This window comes from Dendrobates tinctorius, unplaced genomic scaffold, assembly GCF_039654945.1.
Source record: "Dendrobates tinctorius isolate UK_male_01 unplaced genomic scaffold, ASM3965494v1 ptg000024l, whole genome shotgun sequence".
Taxonomy (NCBI): domain Eukaryota; kingdom Metazoa; phylum Chordata; class Amphibia; order Anura; family Dendrobatidae; genus Dendrobates; species Dendrobates tinctorius.
The window spans coordinates 1,904,366-1,926,475 of NW_027361692.1; positions in this window are offsets into that span (position 1 = coordinate 1,904,366).

A 22,110-nucleotide genomic window follows, 5' to 3' on the forward strand; every position below is an offset into this window, starting at 1 on the left:
GACTGACGCCGAAGTGCCCGGCCAAGGATATATCGTGAGAGATTCGCAGTAGCTCCTGCCTATACTTCTTGGGAACTACCAGCTGTTGTTTTATAGTGGGGCTCGTCCCTGTGTGGTGCTGCTCTGTGATCCGATAGAGGAGTCCCTGCTTCCATACAAACTGTTCCCCTTCTAGTACTCCTCTCCCCTCCTGTGCCTTCCCACGATATCCCTCCAATGAAGGATCCTCAAGTAACTCCCTCTTAAATTCATCTGGGGTGGCCCAAGAAATGTGTCTGGCTATGGGAATACGTGCAGGGCTGGGATGTCTTACCTGGGCCTCCTCTGAGTGTGATTCCGCCTCCGCAGCTCGAGCTTGTCTCCAGGTGGTCACAGGATAGGTCTCAGCCAGAGGGGCCACCGAGAATGCAGACAACATGGGCCCCAAGTCATTTCCTAGCAAGACGTCTGCAGGCAAATCCTCCATCAAGCCGACCTCAACAAGGCCATGCCCGACTTCCCAGTTCAGGTGAATCTTGGCAGTGGGTAGTCGATGTATGGATCCCCCTGCTACACGGACTGCCACTGTCAGATCCGTCTTCTCTTGGTCCCGGACAAGATGAGGCTTTACAAGGGTCAAAGTTGCTCCGGAATCTCTTAGTCCCTGCATACGTTTCCCATTTACCCACACGACCTGTCGATGCTGTTGTCGATTATCTGCCCGGGCTGCCTGCACGGGGTCTACTTCATGCAGCACTTCCTCCATCTCTTCCACCCCTTAGTTAGTCGTAGCCCCCAATGCCGGGTCAGCTTCACCTTGGTAGCAGTGTACAGCAGCCCAGCTGAAGGTAGCTGTTCCCGCCTTTGGCCACTGGGTATGCTGAGTCTGGTTGGGGCATTGTCTTTGCAGGTGGCCCAGCTGATGGCAGGTGTGGCATCGCGCCACAGGGGGACTGTGGTAGGCCGGGTTTCTAGCTGATCCCCCTACAATCTTCGGTGGTTTGGGGCCCTCCAGGTCCATGGGCGGGCCCCTAGTGACCACCTTTGATCCGGAGAACTGCGGCCTCCTGGCATCATGATGTTCATCGGCCAGACGAGCGGCTTCCTCAAGAGTCGTTGGCCGCCTGTCCCAAAGCCATTCCTGTGTCTCGGGGTTTAGTCCATTAAAGAATCGTTCTAACAGGAAGAGCTGGAGGACGTCCTCCTTAGTGGTTGCTTGGCTCCCTTGTACCCACTGTAGCAGTGACCGCCGTAATTTACAGGCCCATTCAGCGTGGGTATCGGTTACGCGTTTTATAAGTCCACGGAACTTTTGGCGGTAGGCCTCTGGTGTCTGTGCATACCGGGCCAAGATCACTTCTTTGATCTGCTCATAGTCCATACAGTCCTCATCAGGTACTGTGCGATAGGCGTCCGCCGCCCGGCCTGTCAGCTTGCTGGCCAGAATCTGAACCCGTTCCTCCGGCTTTACTTGATGAAGGGCACACTGCCGCTCAAAGTCCTGCAGAAAGCCATCAATGTCTTCCTCTGCCTCCCCCAACTGTCGGAAGGCATTGTACTGGATCTTTTTGTGGCTTACTGTTGAAGGTACTTGGTCGAAGGCCAGAAATCCCCCTGATCGCTGACTCTCCTCTCTCCGCTCTGCCATCTCCATCTTGGCCAGCTCCACTTTGGTCCGCTCTGCCATTTCCATCTTGGCTAGCTCTATCCTGGTCCACTCGGCCATCTTTTCCTTCAGATCAGTACGCACATCAGCCATCACCTCTCGTATGATCTCTACTGCAGGGTTTGGGCCATAAAACGCCAGTCTGTTCTTTACCTCCCTCTGGAATTCGGTCTCCTCCATGTTCACATCGGGGGGCACTGCACTGTTGGGTTCCATGATGGCTGCTATCAAATCCGCTTTTGTTTTATTGCTGGCGATCAACCCTCGGGCTTCCACCAGATCTTTTAATGTAGTCCTCTTTAACTTCTGGTAGTTCATTCATTCCTTTCCTCCTGTAGAAGGGGTATCAAATCCCGCTGTCTGCCACCAGTGTAACGGGGTCTTCCAAGCTGGGGTACCTCTTTCAGTACCACCCCGTGTTTTCGGAGGTCCGCTCTGCGTTGGCTGGAGTCTGAATGAATGACGCTGGCTGGAATTCCTCTGAGTGCATGGGCGCATATAAAAGATCACTGCTTCTCCATGTATTTCCAGTCTGACAACACTTTACTCACAGGACACAGAATATATCTCACACAGATACAGAGGGCCAGCCAATAGACAAGCGTCAGGCCAGACATGCATTACAAAAGCCGCAGGTGGCCGGAGCCTGCGGATGTTTACTGTGGGAATTACAAAGGTGGGGGGAGGGCGGACACTGCTGATACATTAGGGACATGCATCTCACATAGAACCTATTATATATACATATAACTGCACAACATATTCTGGGTGCTGAGTGGTTCTGTAACAATGGGTGCATCCGCATTTGAGACGCCTTAATAAAGGCCATTTTCACAGGCTTTTTGCAGCTCTGAGGACACATCCCGACAAGTTTTTCCTCTATTGTCGGATGACCATTTCTACCTTGGATGTTTTGTTGATGACAGTGCGCCCAGGGATCACCTTCCAGGACACCTAGATGCGCAAATGTATCTCTGCTGAGGAGCGCCTTCTCCTTACGTTACGGTATATATTCCTCAGCTACAGAATGTATGTAGATGATTTGTTTTCTAAATAATTAGCTTACTCAGTGACCCCTTTTTTGCTGAGTGACATTCTTAATATTTCCCAAATCTATTGTCTAAGTAAGAATACTATGATGTTTTATTACACATTACATAGCCGTGTTATGTGTGTATATGTAGTGTAAGCCTAGCTTCTTAGTTACACACTGTTCTGGTGATCTATATGTAATGTGTGCATCCTTTTGCATGTAATAATGTATATATTTGCTCCATTTGTTTAATTGTAGGTTCCTCACAACTGGGCTTTCTTATGCCACACTCCATCTGGAGTTTTTGATTGGGAGATCGACAATATCTGGCATAGTCCAGGCTACATGTTCGCAAATCTGGACCAGGCTTCATCAAGTGGTCATGCCTGCGCCCAAGATGGGAGACTGGTTGAGGATTGCCAGGGGATTTGAGGCGCACTGCCAATTCCCCAATTGTATTGGAGCCCTGGATGGGAAGCACATCTGTGTGCGTAAGCCACCGAACTCATGGTCCCAATTCGATAATTATAAACAATATTTTTCTGTAGTTTTGTTGGCTCTCGTTGACAGTACCTACAGGTTTATAATTGTAGACATTGGGGCTTATGGAAGAACTGGAGACTCTAGAGTCTTCAATTCTTCCATTATGGGTGGGCGACTGCGCAATAACCAGTTGGACCTACCACCACCACGTCAGCTTCCAGGCTCAAATCAAGAAGCGGTGCCTTATGTCCTAGTGGGAGATGAAGCCTTTCAATTGACCTGGCATGTAATGCCATACCCACGCAGAAACCTTGACCACCGGCGCAGGATTTTTAACTTGCACCTATCACGTGCCCGAAGACTGGTGGAGTGTGCCTTCGGCATTCTTTGTGCCAAATGGCGTGTCCTCCAGTTTGCCATTCAGCTGAGTGAAGCCAACGTCAATGGAGTCATCAAAACTTGTGAGGTCCTCCATAACTTCACTAGACTGCATGATTGCTCCTCATCTGATGTGGCTGAAGGTGTGGTGGAGAATGGGGATAGGCCTAGGCCACATGTGCACCCTTTACGGCATCCTCTCTCAGGACTCAAAGTCCATGATGTGTTCACCCAGTATTTTGTATCACCTCAGGGTGCTACTACCTGGCAAGATCAGGCTGTATCTTTGTTGTGATGTTCTTATGTGTTGATATATAAATTGGTTTTGTCCCTTTAATATTGTTTTTGTATTCTGTTAATTTGGCCTAAAGATGTGGAAAGAGTTCAATTTTATTAAATAATGAAACAAGAGTCCAAACTTTGCTTTTTCAAGTTTTTTTTATAAATGCAAAAGTAAACTTGGGATAGTTGGTGGAGGTGAGGCCTTCATCTCTTTGTTGGGGGGTGGGGTTCCCAGCTTGTCCATCACCCTGTTGTGGTGGATAATCTTGGTCCTGTGGTAATATGCGGCCAGGGTCATGTAGCTGAGCGCCAAAGTGGCCATGAGGAAAATGTAGATTATACTCCTGTGGATGATTGTAGCCACGTCCATCATACCCTCCAATATGACCATGGCGTCTAACGCCAGGTTAGGGCCAGCCTCCAACACCGGGTCTGTACTAGTGGTCATATTGGGCAGGTAGGCCGCCATTTGGCCCTCTTGTGGCCAAGGTTGGTTTTGGGGGGGAATGGGTTGAGGTATAGGCACACGTGCAGGAGGAACTTCAGATCCTAATTGAGCAGGCACATCTGGATGTTGGGTAAGGCGGAGATGGTTACGGGGTGAGAGCTACCATCTCTCAAGAAACTCAAACACTTCATATGGGGTATTGGGGTGTGTGCATGCATCAATTAGGATCTGAATGGATCCTTGCACACATAGCCTCACCTCACGGGGTAGGGGACAGAGGTACCGGGCCAGGCTTCGAGAATAAGCCTCTTCACCCTCATTCTGGGCAGCCCTGGACAGGTAATTGAGGAGACCTGTATTTACATGCCTCCTGGTATAAGAGGCAGTGTTATCTCTTCTACGTCTTTCACGGCAGCCTACGACTGCAGGCTGCGGGGAGCCCTCAAGACAGACATTAGGACTGCTGTTTCTTCAACGATGCCAGGTGCTGGTGGAGCTGCTGGTTCTGGACCAGGTTCCGAAACAGATGCTGGTCCTGGTGCTGGTGGAGCTTGGGGGATGCAACTGGAAGGCTCAGAACATGGGCCAGCCATCTCTTCACCTCCCCCGACTGGGTCTAGTATGGCCTCTGAATCTGACCCTGTCTCCCTCTCTGTGAGGTTGGACTGAGTTCTGTTAGGAAATGTAATAAAAAAAAATGGAGCTCTGACTCAGTCTAAACAGCATATGTGTCATGTGGTGTGATGTCTGTACTTACGGTCTGAGATCCATATTTGGTGCCAAAAAAGCCAAGCGGTCAAAATAAATATATTTTTGCTTGGTCGGTGCTGCTGCCCCACTCCTGTCCCTCTGCTGTCTTTCCCGCCGGTACTGGTCGCGGATGCTGCGCCAGCGTCTCATCACATCCTCAACTGCAATGTGATGGAAAAATGTAATTTTACCTTTGGGAAATGTGCCAAGCAACTTTCTTAACATTTCACATAGTCATGTGGTCTAGTAGGGTGTGCTTTATTTCCAAAATTTTCTATTACAAACAAGGATAACTACATACACAGTATAGGATTTTAGGGGCTACTTTGAAAAAAGCTTAGTTCTAGCCTTTAAAATGATTGGTTAAAAAGGCGATAACTTACTCATTTGTTGCTGTTCCTCTCGTGGCCGTTCACCAAAATCTGTAAACATCTGCCCATAGATGCGCCTCCATGCCCCCTCTTCTCTGGCCCGGTCTGAATAATGGGCATCCCTTTGGTCCCAAATTTTGGGCCTTTCCTGGACCAAAACAATTAACAGCCCCACATTAATGTGGGTAGACATGCTGCTGGACTCCGTGGAGGCGTTCTTCCAGGATGTCTGGAGAACTTTTTGAGCTAATTAGCATGTCTATGCTTCCTCATAATGGATTGGCCCATTTCCTGTCACCTGGAGAAGTCTTGCGTATTTCTCACAAGTCACACATGTGGTACGTCTGTAATGCATATTTTTTGCGTACCCATAGACTTGCATTGGCGTATTTCGGCCATAGAACGCTGACAATCGCAGCATGCTGCGATTGGCATGGACCGTAAAATATGCGCCAGAAATATCTGGCTGATAGGAGCTAGCCCATAGAGAATCATTGGTCCGTGTGCAATGCGTGGTTTTTACGCCTCTCACTCATCCGTATTTCTCTCTAGTATGACGCCGGCCTAACAATTCACCGTAGGGGGGGTTTATTTTAGTCATCCCACCACTGCCACGATATGTTACAAGCTGTCGGGATTTATGGATATCCCACTTTCCAGTTCCACTTTGGAACTTGCAGCTCTCCGGCGCCCCCTTACCCTCAGGTCAGTCAGGGTACTACACCTAGGATAATTAGTCTCCGGACGGGCTACTTGTTGTGCACTGGCTATTAGGCCACTGCAGTGAGGGAATTATAAATGCTTTGGCCGCAGCCACACAATCAGCTTATAAAACCCGCTAAGTCACTGCCAGCACTACCCACCTAGCCAGAACACATTTCGCTGCCACAAGCTTCAGATTTCTCTTATTAATATTTAAAATTAATAGAGGGGTTCGAAGCTAACCCAAATTAGTAGTGTAATTTGCTTATAGAAAATGCACAAATTGACCTGCGCTATAGGACTGAAGGATATGAACAATGATAAATACCAAACAGAGAAGCAACCCGCTCAAAGGTAAACATGAATAAAATGAGTGCATATATGAAGTTATGGCATGTGCAGTAGATATAACGTAACACTCACCACTTGGAGGCAGACCAATGGATATGATGCAGGTTACTTGTTGTGACTGCTGCTCTGTGAGAAAGATGAGGAGACACAGGGCAAGTGTCTTGTTCCAGTAGATCAGATAAGCCTTGCTCCTTAACAAGGCAAATAGCAGCTTATAAAAGCTGGAGGGAATGAGCGCTTCTAAAGATAGTTTGCAGCCAGATAAGCTTCAATGAACTAGGGCTGTGCTGAAGCCCGGCAAAGGAAGAGACTATAGTGAGACGAACGCTGGCTGACACAGGGTGGGGGGAGGACAGGAGATAGGAAGTGCAAGGGAGAAGCAGGGGAACACTCCGGCCGAAAGTGTTCCTGGATACCTGCTTGGAAACAGCCGCCCAAAAGTGCCTGAGCGTGTGACGTCACAGCCCGTACAGGGCAGCACAGGGATCAAAAAGTCGCGTTTCAAAAGTTTGTTTTGAGCTCTTTTTCAGCCAATCAGGATCCACGGACACTGTTGGCAACGTGATTACATAGGCAGGGGTCACCACCATCTTTCAGAAGGGCATGCAAGTGATTGGCTTGCTTTGGTGGGCATCACAGGGGGTATAAAAGGGCGTGCACGCCGACCGCCATGTTACTCATGCTGATCTCAGAATAGGGAGAGCTGCTGCTGCTGCTGATTTTGTAGGGAGAGCGTTAGGCAGGGAAGAAGACACCAAAAACTGCTTCTGCTGCTAGCGATTTTGCCTGTACAACACCCCAGTCACTGTGTGTGCAGTGCAAGTGGAGGCTATATTTTGCTGGATCAGCGGTGTTGGTTATTAGGCTGCCTTCTAAGGCTTCCTGACGGCTGCATTGCTGTTTACCCACTGCTCTGCAAACTGCTTTTTTAAAAGCAATCCCAATTTTTTTTTTTGTCCTGTGAGGTACTGAGCTTGCATTTTTTCACACCATACAGCGGTGCACACTCCTCACACAGTACCGTGTAACGGCTGTTATCACAGCCACAGTGAAGCTATCTGTGTGTCACTCTGTAAGAATAAGTCGAGGACATGTTCTGTTCTTACAGACCTGCACCTTCTAGTTTTGTCTAGCTTTCAAACAGTTAAATATATTTGCTGTTTGATCACATTCAAAACTATAGAGAGACAGCGTGTGTCAGTCCGTATACTTAAAAAACACGGAGCTTGACAATTTTACGTACACCGGACAGCCGTGTATGTGCACGCTCCTCTCTCAGTACTGTGTAACAGCTGTTATCATGGCCACAGTGAAGCTATCTGTGTGTCGCTCTGTAAGGATAAGTCGAGGACATGTTCCGTTCTTACAGACCTGCTGCACCTTCTAGTTTTGTCTAGTTTTCAAACAGTTCAATATATTTGCTCTTTGATCACATTCAAAACTATAGAGAGACAGCGTGTGTCAGTCCGTATACTTAAAAAACACGGAGCTTGACAATTTTACGTACACCGGACAGCCGTGTACTTGCACGCTCCTCTCTCAGTACCGTGCAACGGCTGTTATCACAGCCACAGTGAAGCTACAGTATCTGTGTGTCGCTCTGTAAGGATAAGTCGAGGACTTGTTCCGTTCTTACAGACCTACACTCTAGGGAGATTCCTATTCTGCCCAATTCTATATACACCTTGTAGCTTGTCATACACTAGCCAATTTCTGCCTGTGACATAGCGCTGTGATATTCAGTGGGCCTCACACAATCCAAAAGTGTCCAGTGTCCACAAGTGTGTGCAGAAATTCAAAATCTCCGTTATCCTCTAGTGACATTTTTCACACCTGCGACATCGAGCCTGTGACATAGCGCTGTGATATTCAGTGGGCCTCACACAATCCAAAAGTGTCCAGTGTCCACAAGTGTGTGCAGAAATTCAAAATCTCCGTTATCCTCTAGTGACATTTTTCACACCTGCGACATCGAGCCTGTGACATAGCGCTGTGATATTCAGTGGGCCTCACACAATCCAAAAGTGTCCAGTGTCCACAAGTGTGTGCAGAAATTCAAAATCTCCGTTATCCTCTAGTGACATTTTTCACACCTGCGACATCGAGCCTGTGACATAGCGCTGTGATATTCAGTGGGCCTCACACAATCCAAAAGTGTCCAGTGTCCACAAGTGTGTGCAGAAATTCAAAATCTCCGTTATCCTCTAGTGACATTTTTCACACCTGCGACATCGAGCCTGTGACATAGCGCTGTGATATTCAGTGGGCCTCACACAATCCAAAAGTGTCCAGTGTCCACAAGTGTGTGCAGAAATTCAAAATCTCCCCTGTCCTATAGACACCTTGTACCTTGTTTTACATTACTATATAGTTTGTTGGATTTTGTCTACATTTCTACCAAAAATGAGGAAGGCTGGTGGAAGAGGCCGTGGAATTGGGCGGGGGTTGGCAGCTGGTAATGATAGTGTTGGTGGATCTGATGGTAGTGGCAAAAGCAAAATAGGACCGAATGCAGGAGGTGTTGAGCCTGCGTCATCGTCTGGCTCCACAAGGCCTCGAAGGCTTAATTTTCTAGGAGTTGGCAAACCGCTTTTAAAGCCAGAGCTTCAGGAAAAAGTTTTGTCTTACATTGCTGACTCAGCCTCCAGCTCTATCGCCTCCTCTTCTGAAGTTGTAAAAAATAAAAGCACTGAGTCGTCATTGGAGGCGCATGTTCATGAACCACACCTTTCCTTGTGTCCTTCACCCCAACCAAGATTGAAGGATGACGCAGGCCATACTACTGATTACTCCATGGAACTGTTTTCACATACCATGCCTGGATTATCAAGTGAAATGGTGAATTACCCAGGCCAAGATGAATCTGACATGGAGTGCACTGATGCACTGCCACTGATAGATGATTCTGCTGGTACATTCACTCAGAGCACTACATTGTCCTCGCAGTGCACTGAGCCAGATTCTGACCCTGATGAGACTCAGGTGCCCCTTCCCGCACACTATACCACCATACACGGTGACACAGAGGAAGGTGCACATGACATTGAAGAGGAGGTGATGGATGACCCAGTTGTTGACCCAGATTGGCATCCATTGGGGGAAGAGGGTGCTGCTTCCAATAGCTCAGATGAGGAGGAGGAGCATCCACAGCAGACATCGACATCGCAACAGCTGTTATCTGGCAGGCCCGGAGCACTCCAAAGACGGGTTCCAAAAATCAAAAGAGTTGCTGGACAGCTTGTCCAGAGGGTCAAAATATCACAGCGTGCTAGGCCGCAAAATGTCTGCCAAAGTAGGAAGAGTGCAGTGTGGCACTTTTTAGAACAAAATACTCATGATCAGGCCAAGGTTATCTGTAAGAAGTGCGCCAAGACCTTTAGCCGAGGGAAAAATCTGAAAAATTTGAATACCAGTTGCATGCTTAGACATTTAACCAGAATGCACTTGCAAGCGTGGACACAACACCAAACTTCAAGTACCACATGTGCAACTGATCACAAAGAAGGTAGTCAGCAATGCTACATTGTTTCCCCCACTGTAAGCCCACCGGTTAGCACAGCAGCAAATGTTGAGGTGTCGTTGCAAGGCCACAGCAGTCAGGGAATCCCACTGTTATATCAAGGAAAGACTGAATCTAGGCCATCAGAAAGAACACCAACTCCATCACCATCATCAACCCTCTCTCAGTCCACCTTGTCCACCACTACTTCCACCATATGCAGCTCTCAAGTCCAGCTCACCCTCCCAGACACTATGAGTAGGTCAAGAAAGTACTCAGTCTCTCATCCGCGTACACTGGGTTTGAACGCCCACATTGCCAAACTAATCTCGTTAGAGATGATGCCCTATCGGTTGGTGGAAAGCGCAGCTTTCCACGAACTCATGGCCTATGCAGTACCATGCTATGACCTACCCAGTCGCCACTTCTCTCGCAAAGCCATCCCAGCCCTCCACCATCATGTGAAAGACCGCATTGTCCATGCACTCAAGCAGTCAGTGAGTGGAAAGGTGCACCTCACAACTGATGCATGGTCCAGTCGGCATGGCCAGGGCCGTTACGTGTCCATCACTGCACACTGGGTTAATGTGGTGGATACAGGGTCCACAGGGGACAGCGGTGGTGGGACAGTGCTGCCTAGCCCACGGTATAGGAAACAGTTGGCTGTAGGCGTTCGACCCTCCTCCTCCTCCTCCTCCAGAAGCGAAAGCTCGTCCACAGAGCGCAGTCGTACGAGCACTCCATCTGCAGCTGCCACTGTTGCACACGAGGTGTCCCCCTATCGATCAGCTAGTGGAAAGCGTCAGCAGGCTGTGTTGCAGATGATGTGTTTGGGTGACAGACACACCGCGGAGGTGCTGGCCGAGTACTTTCAGCGACAAACTGAGTCATGGCTGGGCAGTGTACAACTTGAGGCAGGCAAGGTAGTTAGTGATAACGGCTGTAATTTTGTGGCAGCCATAGCCCTTTCAAAACTCAGCCACATACCTTGCTTGGCTCACACCTTGAACCTGGTGATGCAGTGCTTCCTCAATAATTATCCGGAGTTAACAGCCCTGCTCCAGAAGGTGCGAAGACTGTGCGCGCACATCCGCCGGTCGCCTGTACACTCCATTCGTTTGCAGAAGCTGCAGCGATTGCTCCACCTTCCCAACCACCGCCTCATTATCGACATTGCAACAAGGTGGAACTCCACCCTGCACATGGTTGAGCGGCTGTGCGAGCAGAGGCAGGCCATAATGCATTTGTGGGAGGATACACGGCCAGGCACTTTGAGAGCAGACATGGAGTTGACAGGTGTGCAGTGGTCGAAGCTGAAAGACCTCTGTAAAGTCCTTCAGTGTTTTGAGGAATGCACACGGCTGGTAAGCGCAGACGACGCCATCCTAAGCATGAGCATCCCACTTATGCGTCTGCTCATGCAAACTTTGATGCACCTTAAGGAGCAGGCGTCTGCAGCCAATGTTGATGAGGAGGAAGAGGTGGAGGGATTCCTTGATGACATTCAGCCATTGTCTGCTCAGGGACCTCTCCTGGACGAGGTGGAGGAAGAAGAGGAGGAGGAGGATGATGATGGGGATGATTACTTATTGGAGGAGGATGCATCTCGTGGGGCAAGTGAAAATGTTGGCGTGGCAAGGTCTGGTACAGGGTTTGTGCGTGACAGGAGGGATGTGGATTTGCCAGAAAGTGCTCCACCCAGCACTTGCAGTGCATCATTGACACCGGGAACATTGGCCCACATGTCAGATTATGCCTTACAGATCCTAAAAAGGGACCCAAGCATTGCCAAAATGATGAACGATGACGACTACTGGTTGGCCAGCATCCTGGATCCACGCTATAAAGGCAAATTACAATACATCATGCCACAGGAGAACCTTGACCTAATATTGGCTACTAAACAAGCAACTCTGGTTAACCGGTTGGTTGATGCAGTCCCAGCACACAGCAGCGGTGATGGTTCTCACACGAGCCGTACGGGCCAGGGGCAGCTTGGCAGAGGTGTTCGTGGTGCACACAGCAGAAGTGGCGTTGGAGACAGGGGTTTCATGACAATGTTGTGGACTGATTTTTCACGGACCGCTCACACAACTGTTAATACAGCATCGATGGAAAGTGACAGGAGACAGCAGTTGTCAACTATGGTTAACAACTACTTTTCCTCCCATATCGATGTTCTCCTGCACAGGTCATTCCCCTTTGACTATTGGGCCGCTAAACTGGACACCTGGCCTGAATTGGCACAATATGCCTTACAGGAGCTCGCTTGCCCAGCTGCAAGTGTGCTATCGGAAAGAGTCTTCAGTGCAGCTGGATCAATCCTGACAGAAAAAAGGACCCGTCTGTCAACCCAAAATGTGGATGATCTAACCTTCATTAAAATGAACCATGCATGGGTTTCCAAGGATTTTGTCCCACCTTCCCTTGATGATACATAGGTTGCCAGAAAAATGGCTTGCTTTGGTCCTCCTCCTATTCCGCGAACTTGACCTATTTCGCCTTTTGCAGCAGCTGAATGACCCACATCTACATATGCCACTTTGTAAACCTCCCTAAGTGGGCGGCCCCCCCATGGCCGGGGTCACCACCTAGCGCACAAAACCGTGCGAGTGCCGTTGCCCTGGACAGGTGGGTAGGCCGACTCTTGGGCACGGGCACTGGCATAGAGTCCCTCATAGTGCAATCAAGTGTCTCTGACAGTGGTGGTGCACACCCGCCGTCAGACACACCGCCGTACTATGAGGGGCCCAGTGCCAGTACCGACACCCACGAGTGTGCCCCCCTTGCTTGGGCAGGGCCCCAGCATTTGCAATGTTTACCTCTCCCTGCTCCTCCGCTGTGTAGTCTGGGCTGTCAAATCCTTCACTGGGACTGCCACTACAAATTGATTGAACTGAAAGATGATGGTTAAGATGTAGCTATGCCCTGTCCTGCTGGCTGGGCTCTAGCTCCAGATGATCAGTGGCTTCCATTTCTTATGGACGTCGACTCACAATTACATGCAGTGGTGGTTTATCATCAGCTTTCACAGTTTTCCTACTCACAAACGTGTGACATTTCGGCGCACATTTCAAAATGTGCCCTCTCATGCCAATCAAATAGAATCGCCTACGGCCTGTGGCTTCTGTCTTTTGCACTCCAAAGTTACGTGACAGATCATGATAGCCAGTGAGCACTATGTTTACATCGCTCCCTGTGATAAAAATTGGATTGAGATGAGTAACAGTGATGGAATCAACGGAAGTGCGATACAGCAAGACTTTATTCACAAAAAAATGTTTTCACTGTCTCAACACACAAATTAATTGAGGGTCAGCATCGCCTATGAGAATTGTGACGGAAGTTTTTCCCGTGAATAATAATTCCTAGATTTCTGCAATCAATAGCCTTTATGTCACTAATTGTATGCATCTCATTTCCTATTGCAGAGAGGCGGGACTGTATTACTGAGACAGAAATATATATGAAGATTTAAAAATAACACCAAAAGTATATAGTTGTGTACGCCTCAAATGCATTTCCTTTTTTCCACTTTTTAGATTGCTTTGTAATCCATACTGAGAACACGGAGATTTTACATGTTTAAACTATGCTATATATATATACCTGCTATCCAGTGATAAAGTACCCTTTCTCAACTTTGTACAATCTGGTCAAATCCATACTGGGCCTGAGAACATCTGAGTCTGCCTCCTGATCTATAGACATATATTTTTAATGTGTAAACTAGGCTACATATATACATGTTATCCGGTGAAACTGTACCCTTTATCAACTTTCTACAATGTTGTTGAATCCATACTGGGCCTGATAACGGCTGCTGAGCTGTTAAGCAAGCTACAGCACCTGTGGTTTGGACACGTAATTTTTTCAGGATTGACGGTTAGGCCTAACTCCGGAATTGCGGTTGACCTGAACTTACTGGGAAATCATTGTTCGCGAGGAATAATTTGAATCCCATATCCCCATCACTAACGGAGTTCAGCAGGTTATCTGCACCTGTAACCGACAAAAGCTGGTCCTTTCAGTGTAGCGTGCATGTAGCCCCGGACATGTACTGGAATGCTAGACCTGTTATTGCTTGATCTCACGTGCCACAGCCTCGCGTATCCCTCTAGTAAGCTTGACGCGTACCGCGGGGCCATGCCGGAGTCTCGGTCGTTAACGGAATAAAGCTGAGAAATCGCTAGCACAACTACAAACGGACATACCACACCACACACAGAATCGACAAAGCTTGCAATCTGTCCATCTTTTCTGTAGCTTGTTTGGTAGTGGTTTCCCGGATGCAGTCCAATTAAGCCACAGGCTCCACTCCTGGTGGTGCCCTTTTGGATATTCCTTTAAGGTTCAGCTTTGCAATCATACTACCCCCAGAAACCAAAAACTTTGCCTTCAGGGACGCTGTTTGGAGGTTCGTGGGAATAACGCCGCCCGATCAGCAGTCGGCATATGGGTCGCCCTCCCAGGGCTGTGGGGTACTCGGTACCGGGCCGGTGTCAGTGGGATGTGTCACAGCAGCGGTGACCAGTACGGTGGCCCTGGGCGCCCATGTAAATGGCGTGGTATAATGGTAAAGAGTTTATATAGATAGTTTGACGCCACCTGTGGTGTTCGGCAACATAGATGTTAGGCCGACGCTGCATGCAGATCCTCTGGGACTGATGGTGTTGTGCAGCAAAGATGGTGAAGCTCCCCACAGGTGGAGCTGGAGCTCCAGGGAAGTGTAGATGTAGTGATGGGGGAAAGGCACAGGCAGTGTAGGTGCTGTTACCCAGATGTAGCGGTGCTGGAATAACTAGGACACCAGAGCGTGCAGTTCCAAAGCTTTACTCACAGTCTGCAGGTTACACAGATGCCTGCCTCCGTGCTGTGTCCTCCGGGTCAGGACCTCTGCCAACCTCCGGGACCAGAATGGAAAGCTCCCTTCCAACACTCCGCCAACATGTACCTTCCTGATCGTCTCCTTTCTAGCGCTTGTGGGGGAAGCACTCACAGGACCGTGGTTCACTGAAACGCCTCCTGTCTAACAGATGTTCCTCAGACTTTACTTGTATGGCAGACAGCTGTAGCCTTTTCCTTCTGCCTCGCACACGTCGATGCTGGGGCCTCTGAGCCTTAGTTGGGTACAGAGCATTTATAGCTGCTACTTCCCCCGGTTTCTGCTGCAGGAACGTCAGTGTCCCTACAAACTCGGAGACCGGAATCCGGACCATGCGCTCCAGCTAGGAGTGAGCCTTAACTCTGCTCATCCTCCAGCTCCCCTTCTCATGTCCACACACTTCCCCTTCCCTGCACAGAGTGCCCTAACTTACATCCTCCCGACCACAGAGAGCAGCTCCTCAGCAGTCAGGTTCAGAGGTCTCCCTGCTGGCCTGGAGTGGGAAATGTGTTGTGTGTTGGTTTCACTGCTAGAGAGATCCTTCATTGCTCCCAAGCTTGACAACACACTCCCTAGGAGGAAGGCAATGCCACAGTGGCGACCGTACTCTTGGGGACGCCACAAGTGCACTGAGGCCCAGCCACTGCTGGATGATGCTGCTGGTACATTGACCCAGACCACTACATTCCCGTCGCACTCTACACAGCCAGAATCTGACCCAGAGGAAACTCAGGTTCCCCTTCCCGCATACTATACCACCTTACACGGTGACAAAGAGGAAGGTGCAGATGAAAGTGCAGGTTCCTTGAGCAGGTGGGGGGGCATACTCATGGGCGATGGCACTGGGACAGGGCACCGCATAGTACGCAAAAGTGTCTCTGCCGGTGGGAGGGCCTAAACAGCCAAGCGCAGTGAGATGGAAGATGGGGACGACAAGGAGTTCAGAGTAGTGCAGAGATTCCCTAGCAAGGAGACTTATGTAATTGTTTTCAATGTTGGGACAGCAATTTTTGGGGAGCACTATACTCTGGTGAATGATATATGGGGCCCACCATACACTGGAGCATTCCAAAGGTGGACATCAGACACTGGAGCAGCAGTTACAGGGCCCATTATACACTAGAGCAGTAGAAATGGGGCCCATTATATATGGAGCATTATTTGGGCCCATAAGACAGTGGAGCTTCATCCATTGGGACCAACTTATACTGTAGCATTATGTGGAGCTCATCATATACGGTTTGAAACATTATATGGGAATAATGATTCCGTATGGAGAAATATATGGGCCCCATTACTTTGTATAGCGCACTAAGCGCTGGCCATAATACTGTATGGAGTTATATACTGTCCGTTTTTGGAGGTATTGGAGAATTTAAAATGGATATCAGTCATGAGGTGTAAGAAGTGAAGTATTTTTCATTGTACTATACTGCTATTTCTCTGCCGTATCGGAGCATCATGAGTTGTGGTATGTGTTAAAGGGGCCCTCTTTGGCCCTGGGCCCACGAAAACCTGGAGCCAGCCCTCCCCCCCCACAACTGTAGCCAAAACCCCCCCATTTTTCAGTGCGTAACTAGTATTATGAAGTTAATTAAGGTTGACAAGCTTCAGTAACAAGAATTTATGCTTTTGGCATTCAAATGGGCCCTGTTGGTGTGTTTCCTGTCCTCCTCTCACTGCCGACTTTAATTCTCCATTGACTTACATTGGGTTTTGTGTTTCGGGACGACCCCGACTTTTCCCTATAGTCGGCCGATTTTGCTCGACCTGACTTTTGGAAAAGTCGAGTTTCATGAAACGAAACTCGACCCTAAAAAACCAAAAGTCGCTCAACACTAGTCATCATGATGCACGGTCTGTGCGCATCATGATGCGGGGTATGTATGGGCCTGCCGGGGGCCTGTGCTGGCTGTCGGGGGCCTGTACGGGCCTCTCGGAGGTCTATGCGGGCCTGCCGGGGCCCTGTGCGGGCCTGCTGGGGCCTGTACGGGCCTGCCGGGGGCCTGTGCCGGCTGTCGGGGGCCTGTACGGGCCTCTCGGAGGTCTATGCAGGCCTGCCGGGGCCCTGTGCGGGCCTGCCAGGGCCTGTGCAGGCCTGCCGGGGGCCTGTGCCGGCTGTCGGGGGCCTGTACGGGCCTCTCGGGGGTCTATACGGGCCTGCCGGGGCCTGTACGGGCCTCTCGGGGGTCTATGCGGGCCTGCCAGGGGTCTTGTGTGTGTGCAGGCATCGTCCGATGGGACTACAAGTCCCATCGGGCGATGCCTGCTACAATGACAGTGATTAACACATTAGCCAATGATGGGACAGTAGTAGTCCCATCATCCGGCTAATGTGTTGAATGTAAAAAAAAAAAAAAAAAAACATACATACTACATACATACTACATACATACTGCATACTACATACATACTACATATATACTACATTCATACAACATACATACTATATACATACTTCATATATACTACATTCATACAACATACATACATACATACTACATACATACTACATTCATACAACATACATACATACTACATGCTATATACATACTTCATACAGTTGTGGCCAAAAGTATTGACACCCCTGCAATTCTGTCAGATAATACTCAGTTTCTTCCTGAAAATGATTGCAAACACAAATTCTTTGGTGTTATTATCTTCATTCAATTTGTCTTAAATGAAAAAACACAAAAAGAATTGTCCTAAAGCCAAATTGGATATAATTCAACACGAAACATAAAAAAATTGGTGGACAAAAGTATTGGCACTGTTCGAAAAATCATGTGATGCTTCTCTAATTTGTGTAATTAACAGCACCTGTAACTTACCTGTGGCACCTAACAGGTGTTGGCAATAACTAAATCACACTTGCAGCCAGTTGACATGGATTAAAGTTGACTCAACCTCTGTCCTGTGTCCTTGTGTGTACCACATTGAGCATGGAGAAAAGAAAGAAGACCAAAGAACACAATACATCAGTGTCCAGAAATGTGTAAGGACAATCCATTTCTGCCATCCTATGTCACATTTTTCACACCAGCCTAATTCAGTCTGTCATACAGCAGTGTGATATACATTGGGCCTCACACAATACATCAGTGTCCAGAAGTGTGTAAGGACATTCCATTTCTCCTGTCATATATCACATTTTACACACCAGCCAAATTCAGCCTGTCATACAGCGGTGTGATATACACTGGCCTGACACAATACATCAGTGTCCAGAAGTGTGTAAGGACATTCCATTTCTCCCGTCATATATCACATTTTACACACCAGCCAAATTCAGCCTGTCATACAGCGGTGTGATATACATTGGGCCTGACACAATACATCAGTGTCCAGAAGTGTGTAAGGACAATCCATTTCTGCCGTCCTATGTCACATTTTTCACACCAGCCAAATTCAGCCTGTCATACAGCGGTGTGATATACACTGGCCTGACACAATACATCAGTGTCCAGAAGTGGTAGGAGAATTAAATTCTCCCCTGTCCTTTATACACCTTGTACCTTGTTTTACAGTTCCATATCGTTGGTGGAATTGTGGGTACATTTTTCAAAAAAATGAGGAAGTGTGGTGTAAGAGGCTGTGTTAGTCGGTGGGGGTTGCCAGCTGTTAATGATGGTGTTGGTGTTGGATCTGCTGGTAGTGGCAAAAGCAAAATAACACCTAATGCAGGAGGTGTGAAGCCTGCGTCATCGTCTGGCTCCACAAGGCCTCGAAGGCTCCCTTTTCTGGGAGTAGGTAAACCGCTTTTAAAGCCAGAGCTTCAGGAGCAAGTTTTGGCCTACATTGCTGACAGGGCCTCCAGCTCTATCGCCTCCTCTTCTGAACTTGTAAAAAATAAAAGCACTGAGTCGTCTTTGGAGGCTCATGGTCATGAACCACACCTTTCTTTGTGTCCTTCACCCCAACCAAAATTGAAGGATGCGGCAGGCCACACAACAGATTACTCCATGGAGCTGTTTTCACATACCATGCCTGGGTTATCAAGTGAAATGGTGAATTACCCAGGCCAAGATGAATCTGACATGGAGTGCACTGATGCACAGCCACTGATAGATGATTCTGCTGGTACATTCACTCAGAGCACGACATTGTCCTCGCAGTGCACTGAGCCAGATTCTGATCCTGATGAAACTCAGGTGCCCCTTCCCACATGCGATACCACCGTGCACGGTGACACAGAGGAAGATGCACATGACATTGAAGAGGAGGTGATGGATGACCCAGTTGTTCACCCAGATTGGAATCCATTGGGGGAAGAGGGTGCTGCTGCCAATAGCTCCGAAGAGGAGGAGGAGCATCCGCAGCAGGCATCGACATCGCAACAGCTGTTATCTGGCAGGCACGGAGCAGTCCAAAAACGGGTTACAAAAAGCCAAAAAGTTGCTGGACTGCTTGGTCAGACGGTCAAAATAGCACAGCGTGCAAGGATGCAAAATGTCTTCCATAGTAGGAAGAGTGCAGTGTGGCACTTTTTTGAACAAAATCCTAATGATCAGGCCAAGGTTATCTGTAAGAAGTGCGCAAAGACCTTTAGCCGAGGGAAAAATCTGAAAAATTTGAATACCAGTTGCATGCTTAGACATTTAACCACCATGCACTTGCAAGCATGGACGGAACACCAAACCTCAAGTACCACATGTGGAAATACTCCCAAAGAAGGTAGTCAGCAACGCTACATTGTTTCCCCCACTGTAAGCCCACCGGTTAGCACAGCAGCAAATGTTGAGGTGTTGTTGCAAGGCCAAAGCTGTCAGGGAATCACAATGTTATATCAACGAAAGACTGAATCTAGGCCATCAGAAAGAACACCAACTCCATCACCATCATCAACCCTCTCTCAGTCCGCCCTGTCCACCGCTAGTTCCACCATAGGCAGCTCTCAAGTCCAGCTCACCCTGCCAGAGACAATGAGTAGGACAAGAAAGTACTCATCCTCTCATCCGCGTAGACTGGGTTTGAACGCCCACATTGCCAAACTAATCTTATTAGAGATGATGCCCTATCGGTTGGTGGAAAGCGCAGCTTTCCTCGAACTCATGGCCTACGCAGTACCACGCTATGAACTACCCAGTCACCACTTCTTTTCTCGCAAAGCCATCCCAGCCATCCACCTTCATGTGAAGGACCGCATTGTCCATGCACTCAAGCAATCAGTGAGTGGAAAGGTGCACCTCACAACTGATGCATGGTCCAGTCGGCATGGCCAGGGCCGTTACATGTCCATCACTGCGCACTGGGTTAATGTGGTGGATGCAGGGTCCACAGGGGACAGCGGTGGTGGGAAAGTGCTGCCTAGCCCACGGTATAGGAAACAGATGGCTGTAGGCATTCGACCCTCCTCCTCCTACTCCTCTAGAAGCGAAAGCTCATCCTCAGAGCGCAGTCGCAGCAGCACTCCATCCGCAGCTGCCAGTGTTGCACACGAGGTGTCCCCCTATCGATCAGCTAGTGGAAAGCGTCAGCAGGCTGTGTTGAAGATGATGTGTTTGGGCGACAGACACACCGCGGAGGTACTGGCCGACTACTTTCAGCAACAAACTGAGTCATGTCTGGGCAGTCTACATCTTGAGGCAGGCAAGGTAGTCAGCGATAACGGCCATAATTTTGTGGCTGCCATAGCCCTTTCAAAACTCAGACACATACCTTGCTTGGCTCACACCTTGAACCTGGTGGTGCAGTGCTTCCTTAATAATTATCCAGAGTTAACAGGCCTGCTCCAGAAGGTTTGAAAACTGTGCTTGCACATCCGCCGGTCGCCCGTACACTCCAGTCGTATGCAGAAGCTGCAGCGATTGCTACACCTTCCCAAGCATCGGCTAATTATCAACGTTGCAACAAGGTGGAACTCCACCCTGCACATGGTTGAGCGGCTGTGCGAGCAGAGGCAGGCCGTAATTCATTTGTGGGAGGATACCCGGACAGGCACTTTGAGGGCAGACATGGAGTTGACAGGTGTGCAGTGGTCAAAGCTGAAAGACCTCTGTAAAGTCCTTCAGTGTTTTGAGGAATGCACATGGCTGGTAAGCGCAGACGACGCCATCATAAGCATGAGCATCCCACTTATGCGTCTGCTCATGCAAACTTTGACGCACCTTAAGGAGCAGGCGTCTGCAGCCGAGGTTGACGAAGAGGAAGAGGAGGAGGAAATCCTTGATGACAGTCAGCCATTGTCTGCTCCGGGACCTCTCCTGGACGAGGTGGAGGAAGAAGAGGAAGAGGAGGAGGAGGGTGATGATGGGGATGATTATTAGGGGAGGAGGATGCTTCTCGTGTGTCCAGAGAAAATGTTGGCGTGGCAAGGTCTGGTACAGGGTTTGTGCGTGACTGGAGGGATGTGGATTTGCCAGAAAGTGCTCCTCCACCAAGCAGTCGCACTGCATCATTGACACTGGGAACATTGGCCCACATGTCAAATTATGCCTTGCAGATCCTAAAAAGGGACCCCCGCATTGCCAAAATGATGAACGATGACGACTACTGGTTGGCCAGCATCCTGGATCCACGCTATAAAGGCAAATTCCAAAACATCATGCCACAGGAGAACCTTGACCTGATATATTGCCTAATAAACAAGCAACTCTGGTAAACCGGTTGGTTGAGGCATTCCCAGCACACAGCAGCGGTGATGGTTCTCACACGAGCCGTAAGGGCCAGGGGCAGCTTGGAAGAGGTGTTCGTGGTGCACACATCAGAAGTGGCATTGGAGATAGGGGTTTCATGACCATGTCGTGGACTGATTTTTCAAGTCCCGCTCACACGACTGGTAATACTGCATCGATGGAAAGTGACAGGAGGCAGCACTTGTCAACTATGGTTACAAACTACTTTTCCTCCCATGTCGATGTTCTCCCTCACAGGTCATTCCCCTTTGACTATTGGGCCGCTAAACTGGACACCTGGCCTGAATTGGCACAATATGCGCTACAGGAGCTCGCTTGCCCAGCTGCAAGTGTGCTATCGGAAAGAGTCTTCAGTGCAGCTGGATCAATCCTGACAGAAAGACACACCCCCGTACTATGAGGGGCCCAGTGCCAGTACCGACACCCACGAGTGGGCCCCCCTTGCTTGGGCAGGGCCCCAGTATTTGCAATCTTTACCTCTCCCTGCTCCTCCGCTGTGTAGTCTGGGCCATCAAATCCATACTGGGCCTGACACCGTCTGAGCCTGCCTCCTGATCTATAGACATATATTTTGAATGTGTACACTATGCTATCCATACATGTTATCCGGTGATACGGTACCCTTTCTCACCTTTGTGCAATCACGTG